The sequence below is a fragment of the Corvus hawaiiensis genome, chromosome Z (genome assembly GCF_020740725.1).
Source record: "Corvus hawaiiensis isolate bCorHaw1 chromosome Z, bCorHaw1.pri.cur, whole genome shotgun sequence".
In the NCBI taxonomy this organism is placed as follows: domain Eukaryota; kingdom Metazoa; phylum Chordata; class Aves; order Passeriformes; family Corvidae; genus Corvus; species Corvus hawaiiensis.
Window position 1 is genome coordinate 10,528,954 of NC_063255.1, and position 11,920 is coordinate 10,540,873.

General features: G+C 41.4%; 1 long non-coding RNA gene across 1 annotated transcript; it reads left to right on the top strand.

Annotated features, from left to right (window-relative positions):
* Positions 1 to 4,301: 4,301 nt before the first annotated feature.
* On the top strand, positions 4,302 to 9,184 carry LOC125319900. Its single transcript, XR_007200935.1, has 4 exons — positions 4,302 to 4,604; positions 5,332 to 5,416; positions 7,375 to 7,608; positions 8,341 to 9,184. It is a non-coding gene; the product is annotated as an uncharacterized LOC125319900 (long non-coding RNA).
* The last annotated feature ends 2,736 nt before the right edge of the window (positions 9,185 to 11,920 follow it).

An 11,920-nucleotide genomic window follows, 5' to 3' on the forward strand; every position in this document is an offset into this window, starting at 1 on the left:
CGGTCACCTTCCACGCGACAGGGCGCGCGCGCGGCTGGGGCGGGGCCCGGCGACTCAAGGCGTGCCGGGAGTTGTAGTCCATATGTTCAGTGTGACGCCTTCAGAGTGACAGAATGGGTCACGTTGGTGGGGACCAGAGCGGGTCCTCTGGTCCAGCCTCCCTGCTCAAGCAAGGTCATCAGAACACATGGCACAGGATTGTGTCCGGACAGTATCTGTGAAGTTAGACTCCACAGCCTCTCTGGGTAATCTGTTCCAGTACGTGGTCACCCGTGCTCTAAAGTTCTTCCTCATGTTCGGGTGGAACTTCCTGTGCATCACTTACTCCCTGTTGCCTCTTGTTCTATTGCTGGGCACCACCGAGCAGAGCCTGGTCCCTCCTCTGACCCCTCCCTGCAGGCACTGACAGACATTGATGATGTCCCTCTCAGTCACCTCTTCCTGAGACTGAACAGACCCAGCTCCCTCTGCCTGTCCTCATAACAGGGATACTCCAGTCCCTTGATCATCTTTGTTGTTCAACTCTGTTCCTCTTGCAGACACGGAATGCCTGTAACTCCCCTACTAGATGCATTTTGCAGGTGGATTTCATAGTCTGGCATGCCAGAACATTTTGGAAGGCAGGTAGTGTTTGGACCACAGACACCCCCACACACAGGACTCCTGCCCACAGGACTGCCTTTAGCCCATGTCCCCTCAACTCCGTTCCACAGCCGCTCTTCTGTGCAGTTCTGTAACACCGTGTTACTTTACAATTTAGATTGAGCTGTGCCCAAAATGGGTATCATGAAGTGGTGTCAAAAGCTGCAGTGACATACAGCCCAGCAAGGCTCACTGTGGTGCCCAGCTGTGCCCCTTCAGCTCCAAGGCCCCACAGCTGAGGAAAGAAAGGCCCAGGCAGCACCTTGCAGCTCCAACACAGCTCCTGGGCTATTTGGTTGAGGCACCCCAGGAAGAGACAGCAAGTGCATGGCACTGGCTGGAACCAGCCCCTCTGCCATCCTGTCTGAGCACTGACAACGTGACACTTGGGTTTCTTTTCTACACTGCAGTCCCCTAGTCATCCAGGTTTCGTGTCCTGCCTCCAGATGAAAATGTACTCATCCAAATAAACCAGTATAATAGTTTAACTTGTCAGAACAGTCAGCATGATGATCCCTTTGACAGCCTCTATGTCGATGCCGACAACAGAAGAGCAGCCTCAAGCAGTGGCTCTACGTTCTAATGAGCTTGCCCATATTAATTCCTGAAAATGGACATGTTTACAAACTCCATCCCTTTTCCATGGTGCTTATTGCTTAATGGCCTTGTTAATGTAACAGTACTATTGTTCTTTTCAGTAGATCTGCTCAGACAGTTATTTGCAACCTAGGAGTTGCCTGCCACACCCATTCTTGTTTTCTGGTACACAACAGCACATAAGCAATGGTGATGCCTCCTGCATTTAAAAATATATGAAGGTTTGTTTTAAACTACCAGAGATCTAATTTGTAGTGGAAGAACTGTATGTCCAATAGCTTATAATTCAAATAGAGGGTATTTGAAGTAAATATTGCTAAAGCTATCACTGTAGCAAAGTACAAAACAAGAATTAAGATTTTCCATTCTAGCACCTTCTAGCACCTTCTAGTGTTGGTGGCTTGCTTCTTGTTGGGGTTTTAGTTTAGTCCTAGTTTTTTTCCTGTTAAAGGAATTTTTTCCCATATGCATGTTGCTAGGGGACAAATGGCTGTACTTAAGAAAGACAAAAAGAGCCCACTGGGGGTGGGGTGGGCCTGGCTACTCTTTTGTTTCACCTGGGTGTGGGGTCAGTTCGCTCTCGGCGTTCAGAGAGAGAAGCTGCAGAGGAAGGAGCTGCTGGTTCTTTTTCTTCGGCTGTTTTTCTTTCTGCTGGAAACAACGCCGGGATCCCAAAGCCGCTTTCCCTGCCCTGCTGGAGGCTGGGCTGTGGCCGCCCTGCCCCGCTGCTGCTTCGAGCCTTCGCTACGCTGTAGCCCTGCTCGCCCTGCCTGCCCGACCTCCACGGGTTCCCCGTTTGGATACATCTCGTCTGTCCTCCGGGATCTGTGCTCGTCCCTGCCGCTCCAGCCGGCCGTTCCAGCCTGCTGTTCCCGAGGGTCCGGCCGGACACCAGGATCGGCTGCCCAGGGGTTTGTGAAGCCTTTGTTCCATCCCTTCCCGGGATCCCAGGGCACCAGTGCCGCGTGCTCCCCGAGCTCGCTCCGGAGCGCCCCCTGCAGCCGCGGGGGAGCCATCGCACCTGCCCTGCTCACCGGGAGCCGCCAGCGCCCCTGCCGGCTGCGAGCGGAACTGCACCCGAGGGGAAAGGGCCCGACAGCCGAGAGTGCTGGCACTGGGTTTGTGATTGTTTGCTGTTACTGCCAGAGTTATTGCTGTTTGTTTGACTGGTTCTACACATATAGATACATAATAGTAAAGAACTGTTACTCCTATTTCCCACATCTTTGCCTAAAAGCCCCCTTGATTTCAAAATTATAATAACTCGGAGGGAAGGGGGGCTCGCATCTGCCATTCCAAGGGAGGCTCCTGCCTTCCTTAGCAGACACCTGTCTTTCAAAACCAAGACAGATCTATTTGATTAATGTATGGACCATTTACTTTTTGTCCCATGGCATTTTCCACTGTGTTTCTTTTTTCCTATGGCTTCACCCATCTAGTTTTACTGTGAGGTTAGGCTGAAGCTTTTAAATGAACAGTTCATACTTGCTCCTAATAGCTTTTCTAATATAAAATTACACTGACTAAGCTATAACTCTTACCTTCTCCTTTTCCTCTCTCAGAGATGGGTGTGTCATTTCACAGCACTACCCCTAGGATTTCCAAGAGCTATGTTACAAAACAATGCAATTTAGTTTTAGTAAGTCTGAAAACTAACTGGTTTATAGTGCATTTCATTTATATAAGGAAGAATATGTTAAGCAAACATCTAAAAGGTCTTTACCAATATCTCTAGTTCAACCTGGTTTAGATGTTTGTATGGCTAAAAATTGCCTATGCTTTTTTCCCAGAATCACCTCAATGACACTAGAGAATCCTGTATTAATTAAAATAACATGGTAAGTCTTCTGGACATAATATTCAGCTGAGTTTGGGAAAATTACCGCAGTGTAGATGTTCTCTTCTAGCTCCAGCCTTCTCATAGCAGCACTGAACAGAGCTCAGAGCATCTGTCCAGGCTGAGTGTTGTGAGCCTCTCCCAGGGGGAGCTGTGAAATAGCAAACAGACAAAAACGAATCCTAAACTAATAATAGAAAAAGTGTGAATCATACATTTCCTTTCTTTAATAAAGGAAACACCTCTTTTTCTGAAGAAGTGCAGCAATTAATAAACTGGACATATGAAATCAGAAGGCCTGCTTATGTGCAGCATTGAGTAGGTAACTATTGCCCAAAAGCAGGTGATTTAGATAATAAATGAAGGCTAAAAGGGACCATTAGCTCATCTAGTGCAACGCCATCCACCTGGCAGTTTCTGACCTACATCCAGCTTGCTGGACAGTTCTGACTGGCTCCCAAAACCATTTTGAAAGCTGCTTAGTGCACTCTTACCACACCCAGATCTCCCCCCATCAGAACCAAATTATTCACCAGGCAGGTACAGAATACAGGTAGCTGCAATGTGGCCTTTACTGGTCTCTCCTATTAGAAAAATTCTTACAAAATCAACTGCTCATTCCTGTAGTGTTACCAATCATTTGGAAGAATCTGTATCAGACAACGTCTCTGTTGCACAGTGACGTCTGTTCTGTGCGTGAAAGAGCTTTACTGTCATGCCTAGAGCAAGCCAGATGTGTGCTGTTACGCAAGAGGAAAACATTTCTGTGGAGGCCCTTTGATAGGTATGCTGAGGGCAATAATATCAGTGTCTGTTTATAAAGTTTTGAAGGAAAATAAACATGGGTTGTGCTTCTGACAGAGAGCTGTTCTGTTAATCCTCCTTATTTCTTTATTCCAGAGTGAAGGGAAGATATAAAGAGTTAATGGAATTCAAAATGATAGTGGTAACTGCAAAATGCAATTCTTGAAAGCTGTAATGTGTTGAATTGTGGATTGATATCAAAAATATTTAAACCTTACCCCTGTGACACACAAGTGTCAGCCTGTTCCTTCGTTATCTTTCTATTTTCAGGGGAAATGTCCAGCTAGGACAGGATGTGCATTTATATCTATTCAGTATTATCTGCTGACGTATGAGCTCCATGGCAAGTCTTATCTGCTGTTTACAAGTTTCATGTTCTTGTGACCCCAGAAAGATCAGATGACTAGTGAAATCAGGGAGATCAGTGTCTGGTGAACACTGCAAGAGGTGGTGGTTGAATTCTAGTTACTATCTAAATATTTTCTTTTATATGATTTTAAATATCTGGAGGAAGAAGCAAGTTTAACAACTTATTGTCTATCAGTTTCATAAGCCCTAGTGATTTGGATTCTGCAGGATTACAAGAAGCATGCCTGAAGAAATCAGATGTTAAGTACTCAGCTATTTTTTTTTTAATCCCAGAATATAGACTCATGCATATAAATATAGAATGGGTTGTGTTGGAAGATCATTTTCCAGTATAAATTCAGCAGGCTTTTTCTAGGTCAGTACTTGTCTGGAAAACCTCTTAAGGAAAACCTCTGTTAAAAAGTTATCTATGTTTATTGTTAAAATATATATACACCATGTAATTTTTGTATGGGTATACAAAATTTCTACATCATGAGTAGAAATAACACACACAGACGTTATTATTAAAGATTTCATATATTTAGTTAGTACCTCTTCAGAGCTGACCCAAATGTTTCACAGCCAAATCTTTAACCCAATTTGCAAAAATATTTTTGTTTTATGGATTTTTTTGGTAAGCAACAGTGGACACAGCCCATCAGGACATGAAATGTGGTGGCTTTTCTCACTCTCTTTCACAATCCATGAAAACCTAGAGTCTGGAAGGGGTTAAAGCTAAATTGTAAGAAAAGGTTTTGACCTAGCCCACAACCAGTGCTGCACTTCAGTGTATTATACATGCAGAAACATTAACAGACAATTTTAGATTACTCCTCTTTCAGGTCATGTAATCTTCCTAAAAAACTGCAGACCTATGGATCATACTATTGCTGTGCGAAATTATGTACGGCTGATAGGGGCATAAATTGTTCATGATAAACTTTACTCCAGAACATGGAGATGATCAGGGAGTCATTCCATGTGCAATTAAGATAAGATTAAGAGCAATGAAAAATTGGAAAGTTGGGCAACCTAGAATTCTTCCTGTTATCTAGAGGAATATTGTTTTTCCCTACAAGAACTTTTTCTTTCTGGCACAGCCTTCCAACCTTCAAGTGCACCTTCCATCTGTGCAAGACAGTGCATGCTCTGTGTCACACTGACTGGGACTGTGCTGATTATAATGTGAGTACTCACTTTGCAGACAGGCAGGTGGAGCAGCTACCAGAGCACACATGCTACTGAAAGACCACCCAGGTTCTGTCTGTTGTGTCACTTCAGTTCTTAAGACCAGCCTCACACATCATCCACACTGTAAGCCTCAAACAGTGCCTGAGCTGCTGGCTGCATAATGATTTGCCTGAACAGTGAAGACTGAAGTCCTACATTGGCTTCAGGACAACTGAAATTCCTCCCAGTCCTTTAGTTTTGTATTTTGTAACTTACCTGTTACAAAATACTGTAACTGTGTTAAAGAATTAACAAAAGTTAACAACAACATTTACAAGCAAGAAGCCTTTGCAAAAAGGGGAATACAATCAAAGAGCATTCATTGTTAATTATTACTTAGTGCAGTCATGGGGTCACTTTTGCATTTGGTTTTCTGGTCTGTCTCTCCTCCTGAATGCCTGTTAGCTGAAAAGAATGTTCAGTGACTTTATTGCCATGATTCTTAAATCATTACGAATTTTTTTTCACTTCACAGTCATATTTTGTTTCCATTTTTTGAGCTCCTCCAGGAAATCTGGCAAGGACTGTGATGCAGGATCAGCAGAAAAAAAACCCCTAGTTTGTTTTTCTTCTTCTTCTTCTTTTTTTTTTTTTTTCCCTGACCAGAAAAAGGTCAGAAAATTTAAGCTTGCAGTTTAATGGGCTGGATAAAATGCTTAAAATGCTGATGGTCAAAGATGGGTGTGGGATGCAGACTCGAGGCTCTATGGGAGATGCTGCCACCTCTTTAAAATGAAACTAGAGGTCAGATAGAGATGAGGAATTACCACAGTGAAATGCCAACCTGGGACTCATGTCTGCTGTAGTTCTACATGAGTCCTTACAAATGAGCATCCATGCAAACCCCTCTTTACTGGAGAGCTATTGAGGCATTATGATGACTGTTTCTTGATGGGACCAGGACTTACTCACCTTTCAAGTTCCACAAGTTTAGCCAGTGCTTTTGAAATGGGATAAGGAGACTCAAAAGTGGGTGTTGCTGTTACTGCCTTTAATTAGGCAACATCATATGAAGCCTGTTCAGTGTGAATTCTCAGAAGAGCCAAGAGGTTGATCCAAACAACGTGAACTTAAGAAATAATGGTATTTTTGTAAAAACAACCAATAGTGGCTGCTTGAATTTTGCAGGGCATATTTCCCCCTGTCTTTGCTATTTGTAGGGATACGGAGTAGTGTGATGGCTTGTGCAGGTGCCTTCCAAATGTGTTCTCAGACAAAATATCATCAAATCTTCTCTCACTTCTCTTTCTTTCAAACACTTGAGTTATTTCTTGTGCATTGCATTGTGCATCCTTTATTCTGGAATGCAATTGCAGTCCTACTACTTTTAACTTTGCCTTTTCCAAAGACTGGGAGTCCAAAGCTGTAAAGAGAACAAGAAGACTTCCTGTGTCAAGGTCGGGCTAATATGTTTGCCATATATAATGGTCTCTGATCTTTGCCAGCCTGTTATCAATGTTATACAGAAATCATATTCTGTGTTCAAAATTTTACTTTGCCTTCATTGTTACTTTCAACAACTACATCTGTGGAAAGTGAAATATAGGACTGTAATATCAGAAGATTGAGGACTTGTCCTGTTAGACATATTTCATCCAAAATACACAAAAATAACCTTATGTTAGTTAATAATTGTAATTTTCAGAAAAAATGTGAACTTTTCATGAGATAGGAAATACTTGGAAATCTTCTGGAAGTGCTAAATGCTTTAATGCTAGAGTATATAATAGAATCACAGAATCATAGAATCACAGAAGGGTTTGGGTTGGAAGGGACCATAAAGATCATCTAGTCCACCTGTCATTAAGTCAGGCTACCATCTAATTTAAACCTTGCCTCTTTCAGTTTAAAACCATTGCCCCTTGCCCTGTCACGACCTGCCCATGTAAAAAGTCCCTCTCTCTTTTTTTCAGCCCCCTTTAGGTACTGAAAGACCTCCATCTGCTTCCTGGAGCACTCTCTTCTCCAGCTTGAACAACCCCAACTCTTTCAGCCTGTCTTTGCTGCTGAGGTGTTCCAGCCTTCTCAGCATCTTTGTGGCCTCCTCTGACCCTGCTATTTGAAAACCAGTATCATCAGCAGCGATCAACAGTGAATATCATGTATTTGAAGCCATCAGTATTTTAGTTTTTCAGATTCCATTCCATGTAAGACAACCTCTATCTTGCTCTCAGCTATCTGAATCTGCCCATAAATGCTCCTAACATCTCTTGCAGACCATAATGTTTGTAGCCACTGCTGTATTATCAGGAAAAGAGAGCAACACAGACTCACAAAAAGAAATATAGCCAAAAATATATAATACATTTTTTAATCACAGTTCAACAGTTTTTGAAAGAGAATTTTTTTTGCATATAAACATCTCTTATTCATTATCCGGGCCCAATTTTCACTTCAGTTTTAATGTATTTCCTAACAGATAAGCAAAGGACAGACTTGAACTTCCTGTCAGGTTCAGTGTGTATGGTCACCAAATCCCACGAACTGGGCTGTCCTAACTTCCATTCTGCTGCTAGGGTTCAGTGCAGTGAACCATGCCTGGGTGACCTATTATAAATCATTAACAACAACTTGCTTGTACAAGTATTTCTGGTGAGAAGCGTTTAAATTTAGTCACCTAGAATGAACTACGGTGAATTTAGCTGATGAATCATTTTCCTCCACATCTCCTAAGGATGGTTATTGTGTATAAAGAGTTTAATAGGAATTTTATGTATTGCTGATGGTACTTCTGAGGTTTTGATTGCAGTTACACTCTCTCGAAGGCCTGATCTGTTAATGTAAAGAGAACTATCTGAATGCAGTATAATAGAGGTGTTTGTTTAACTTTCTTTGTGTTCATTGGTCTGGATCCATAACCATTTTTTGTGTTTACTCAGTGAATTGTCTTGGACAGCCTAAAGCTACCTGCTGAATTCCTGGTGCAACTACATCATTCCTGTAGGAGGAAGGATCATTGATCATTGTGTGGGATATGAGATCCATGTGGGGGATCTGTACAGATACCCTGCTGTGAGCACTGCACGACTACATTTGCTTCTTGGTTTACTATGCCAAGCACCAGGAGCCTCAGCAGAGTCACACCAAACTGGAGGAATTTTCAGTTTTCCTCTGTGGATCACAAGACTTGGCCAAGACTGCCAAGTATTACTAAATACACCAATAAAAATACAAAAACATGGAAGGTTTCATACAGCTGTGATCTTCTTTACCACCGCTTGGGTACTATCAGCAAATTTTTTGTTCCTTTAAAGGATAAAAGGACCACTGGTTTTAGGCTCACTGCAGTGACATAGAGAATTTGTGGACTGATAGAATTATTGCAGGATAAATTCAGAAAGTAAACAGAGCCTGTAGGGAACTCAGAATAGATCTAGGTATTCAGCAACTAGGGTCTGTTTGCATTTGTAATCTGTGCAATGATTATGACTGAGGACACATCTGATAAAATATTTCCCCTCCTAATTACAGTGTGCTACAGATAAGTTCAAGTAGACAAAGGTACTTCATTATTGTAATGGAATTTCCAAGCAGAAAACACAAACATTTTGCTACTAGATCAGTGCTTCTTTAAGTCTCATTTTCTTCATAAGTAAACAATTGCTTGTATCAGCTATTCCTTTGTTCACTGAAACAATCATTAGGCCTACATCAGAGAATGTCAGCTTTAGTTCCTTCCTTTGAATTCTGAGAAGTGCTCATCTCACATGAGAGTAGCACAGATTCACTTTACTTCAGTGTATTTTCTTACCCTTCACTTAAGTGACCCTTTTTTTACAGCACTTATTAAAGTTTAAGGCCTCATAAACTAATAGAAATTTCTTTATATAAACATTAAGGAATTCTAACAGCCTGCTGCTGTTGCATATTTTCCGCTATAAAGTATGAATAACTACCCTGAGTTGACACAGTTGTCAGAGAAGACATGAGAAGGACCAGTAGAGAATTAAGATTTGCAAGTGGACTTTGAATTCTGTGTTTATGACGTCCTTCAGTCACAAGAGCAAAACAGGCACTGAAGTCTTAAGGCCTCACAAGAGAGTTCATACTGAATCTGTGTTCTGCCCCAATTCTCTCAATATTTGCACATGTTACAAGTCATCTCAGCAGGCTTTACCAGAATGTAATTTCTGACAGCCACGATTCCTTGTCCTTTGAGATTGTGGCACTGTGTTGGTTTTTTTAAAATGTATTTTTGGGATTTTTTTCCCAAGAAATATGTACATTGCCAATCTAGACAACAGAAACAACAAATTATATTTCTGTGCTCTGATGCTTTGAAAAGTTTGGAACATGTCAGAAAAGGAGAAAGCTTATGTTCAATAAGAAAGGAAGGGGGCTGTTATTTTCACCAGGACTATTATCGCCCCCAAAGAAGAAATAAAGTGAATAGAAACAGGATGATCATTAAAAAAATTATTGTTTGAATCTGAGAGCTTGTCCAAATTTGAGTTCATAACTTGCTTCCTGCTGTGAGATTGGAACAAATTCAACAACTAAGAAAATATTTGCAGTGGAAAGCAAAAATTAATATTTAAGATGATTGTTTCTTTAGAAGCTTTAGACAAAGGGCTACAGAAGCCTATGAACAGAAAGGGGATTAGTGTAAGAAATTGAATGGTCAGACTCCAAGACTCGTAATTTGGAAATTATTAACAGCTTTATCTATGTAAAAAAATCCCATGGAAGTGGGTTTTTTTTCCCCACTCAAAAACATAATGCTTCAGACTGAAGTTTAAGCATATTTAGTTATACATTTCTAAACCAAATTAATTAGATCTATCTTAATCCACAACTAAGATTACAATACTTCCTACCACTTGCTTTAAGACATAGGAACTTTTTTCCTCAATAAATATTGAGGCAGAACAATGATCTCAGGTAAGGTGAATGTTAAAAAGTAAGATGCTTATGGCATGTCACTGTGAATGTAGTTGAAGTCATCTTAACATTATAAGGTTATAATAAATATAATAATTAATAGTATTTATTGTCATAGTGATAATTGCTAGCAACAGGTGCTTCTACTCTCTCGGTAAGGCAACTGAGGGTCTGCAGGTGTCTCTGCATACTGTATGGGAGGACATACTAACTTTTCCATAGTGACCACTGTCTATTTCCATCCTCGGTGTGCTTTCCACAGCAAGGTACATGTTTTATGCAATAGCTGCTTCAGCTCAGTTTACTCTGTCTGAACTCTGTATTCTTCAGTACTTGTGAGCTGCATGTCTCAGCAGCAGTCAGTGGTATTACATATAGTTCATAGCTTCAGCATTTGTTAATCAAACCTTGTCCACATCCTCTCTACAAAGAAAAGGAAAACAAAATGGAGATGGAGTATTGCTATTCCTTTGAAAGTGTCTCCACCCGTGTTGCTATAATTGGCAAGAGAATAACTGTCAGTCACTAATGAGCTGCATTACTTTTATTAGCCCTGTTAATAAATCTGTACCTGCCTCATTTTTGTTGCCTGCTTCTGTGCTCATGCAAGAATTGGTGGACATGTTGCACACCAAATACTTCCAGCCAACCTTACAGGACTTTATCAGCACTGAGAATCAACCCCCACACCTGAAGCAGGAGGTGAGCAACTTGTCTATCAATTGGAATAGTAAAGGGCACTGTTGCAGGTATGAGGGCTTGGCACCAACCCAGCAAAGAATACAAGATGTGTTTCCCTAAGGATATAAGGCATACAAGCACACTCCACTTCTTAAAAAAACTTCAGGTCTAATATGAAATCTGTCTGTTTGCTGCATTGTGTCTTCCAAGACTACTGAATAAAAGTTCAGATCTTTCTGATTCTTTCCACTGAGTAGTGGAAAAGAAGTGCATAGGACTTCTACAGCATAAACCCGCAAGGTCAGCAGTTCCCTTTCTCGCATCCAGCCTAAAGCAAAATTCTTATCTGTGCAGAAGATGGCCTCAGGCCATAGAACTAAGCAGTGTCAATCTCACCACCTTGAACTGTGAGGGCACACCATGTTTTTAAGCATTTATTTCCCCATAAATGTGTAACATGTACATTGAAGGAAATCAAAGCAAAGCACACTGCTCTTGAAGTAAAACACATCATGCATGAACAATTCTATCACCAAAGAAAGAGAGTATGGAAACAGTTTAACCATCTGATCCTGGGGTTAAGAAAATATAACAGCAAAATACAGAGGCTCAGGTACCTATTGCCAGTAGCTACATTGATTTAAATGTCTGACGTTCTGGGCTCTAACTTTCAACAAAATTGATGAACTGGAAGGTTCTACAGAGAAAAGTTTGCAAGCAGAGTGATATAATCAAGAGCAGCTGGGCCAAAGGAGCTCAGTGTGCACATGCCCTCAGACAGAGCACACCATTCGCTAAGGCAAACATCAGATAAAGCATATGAGAAAAAACCTGCTAGCTCAGCATTTTGGTAAATAGGGAAGTACCTTCCCCCCCCTCACTGTGGTTACCACTGAG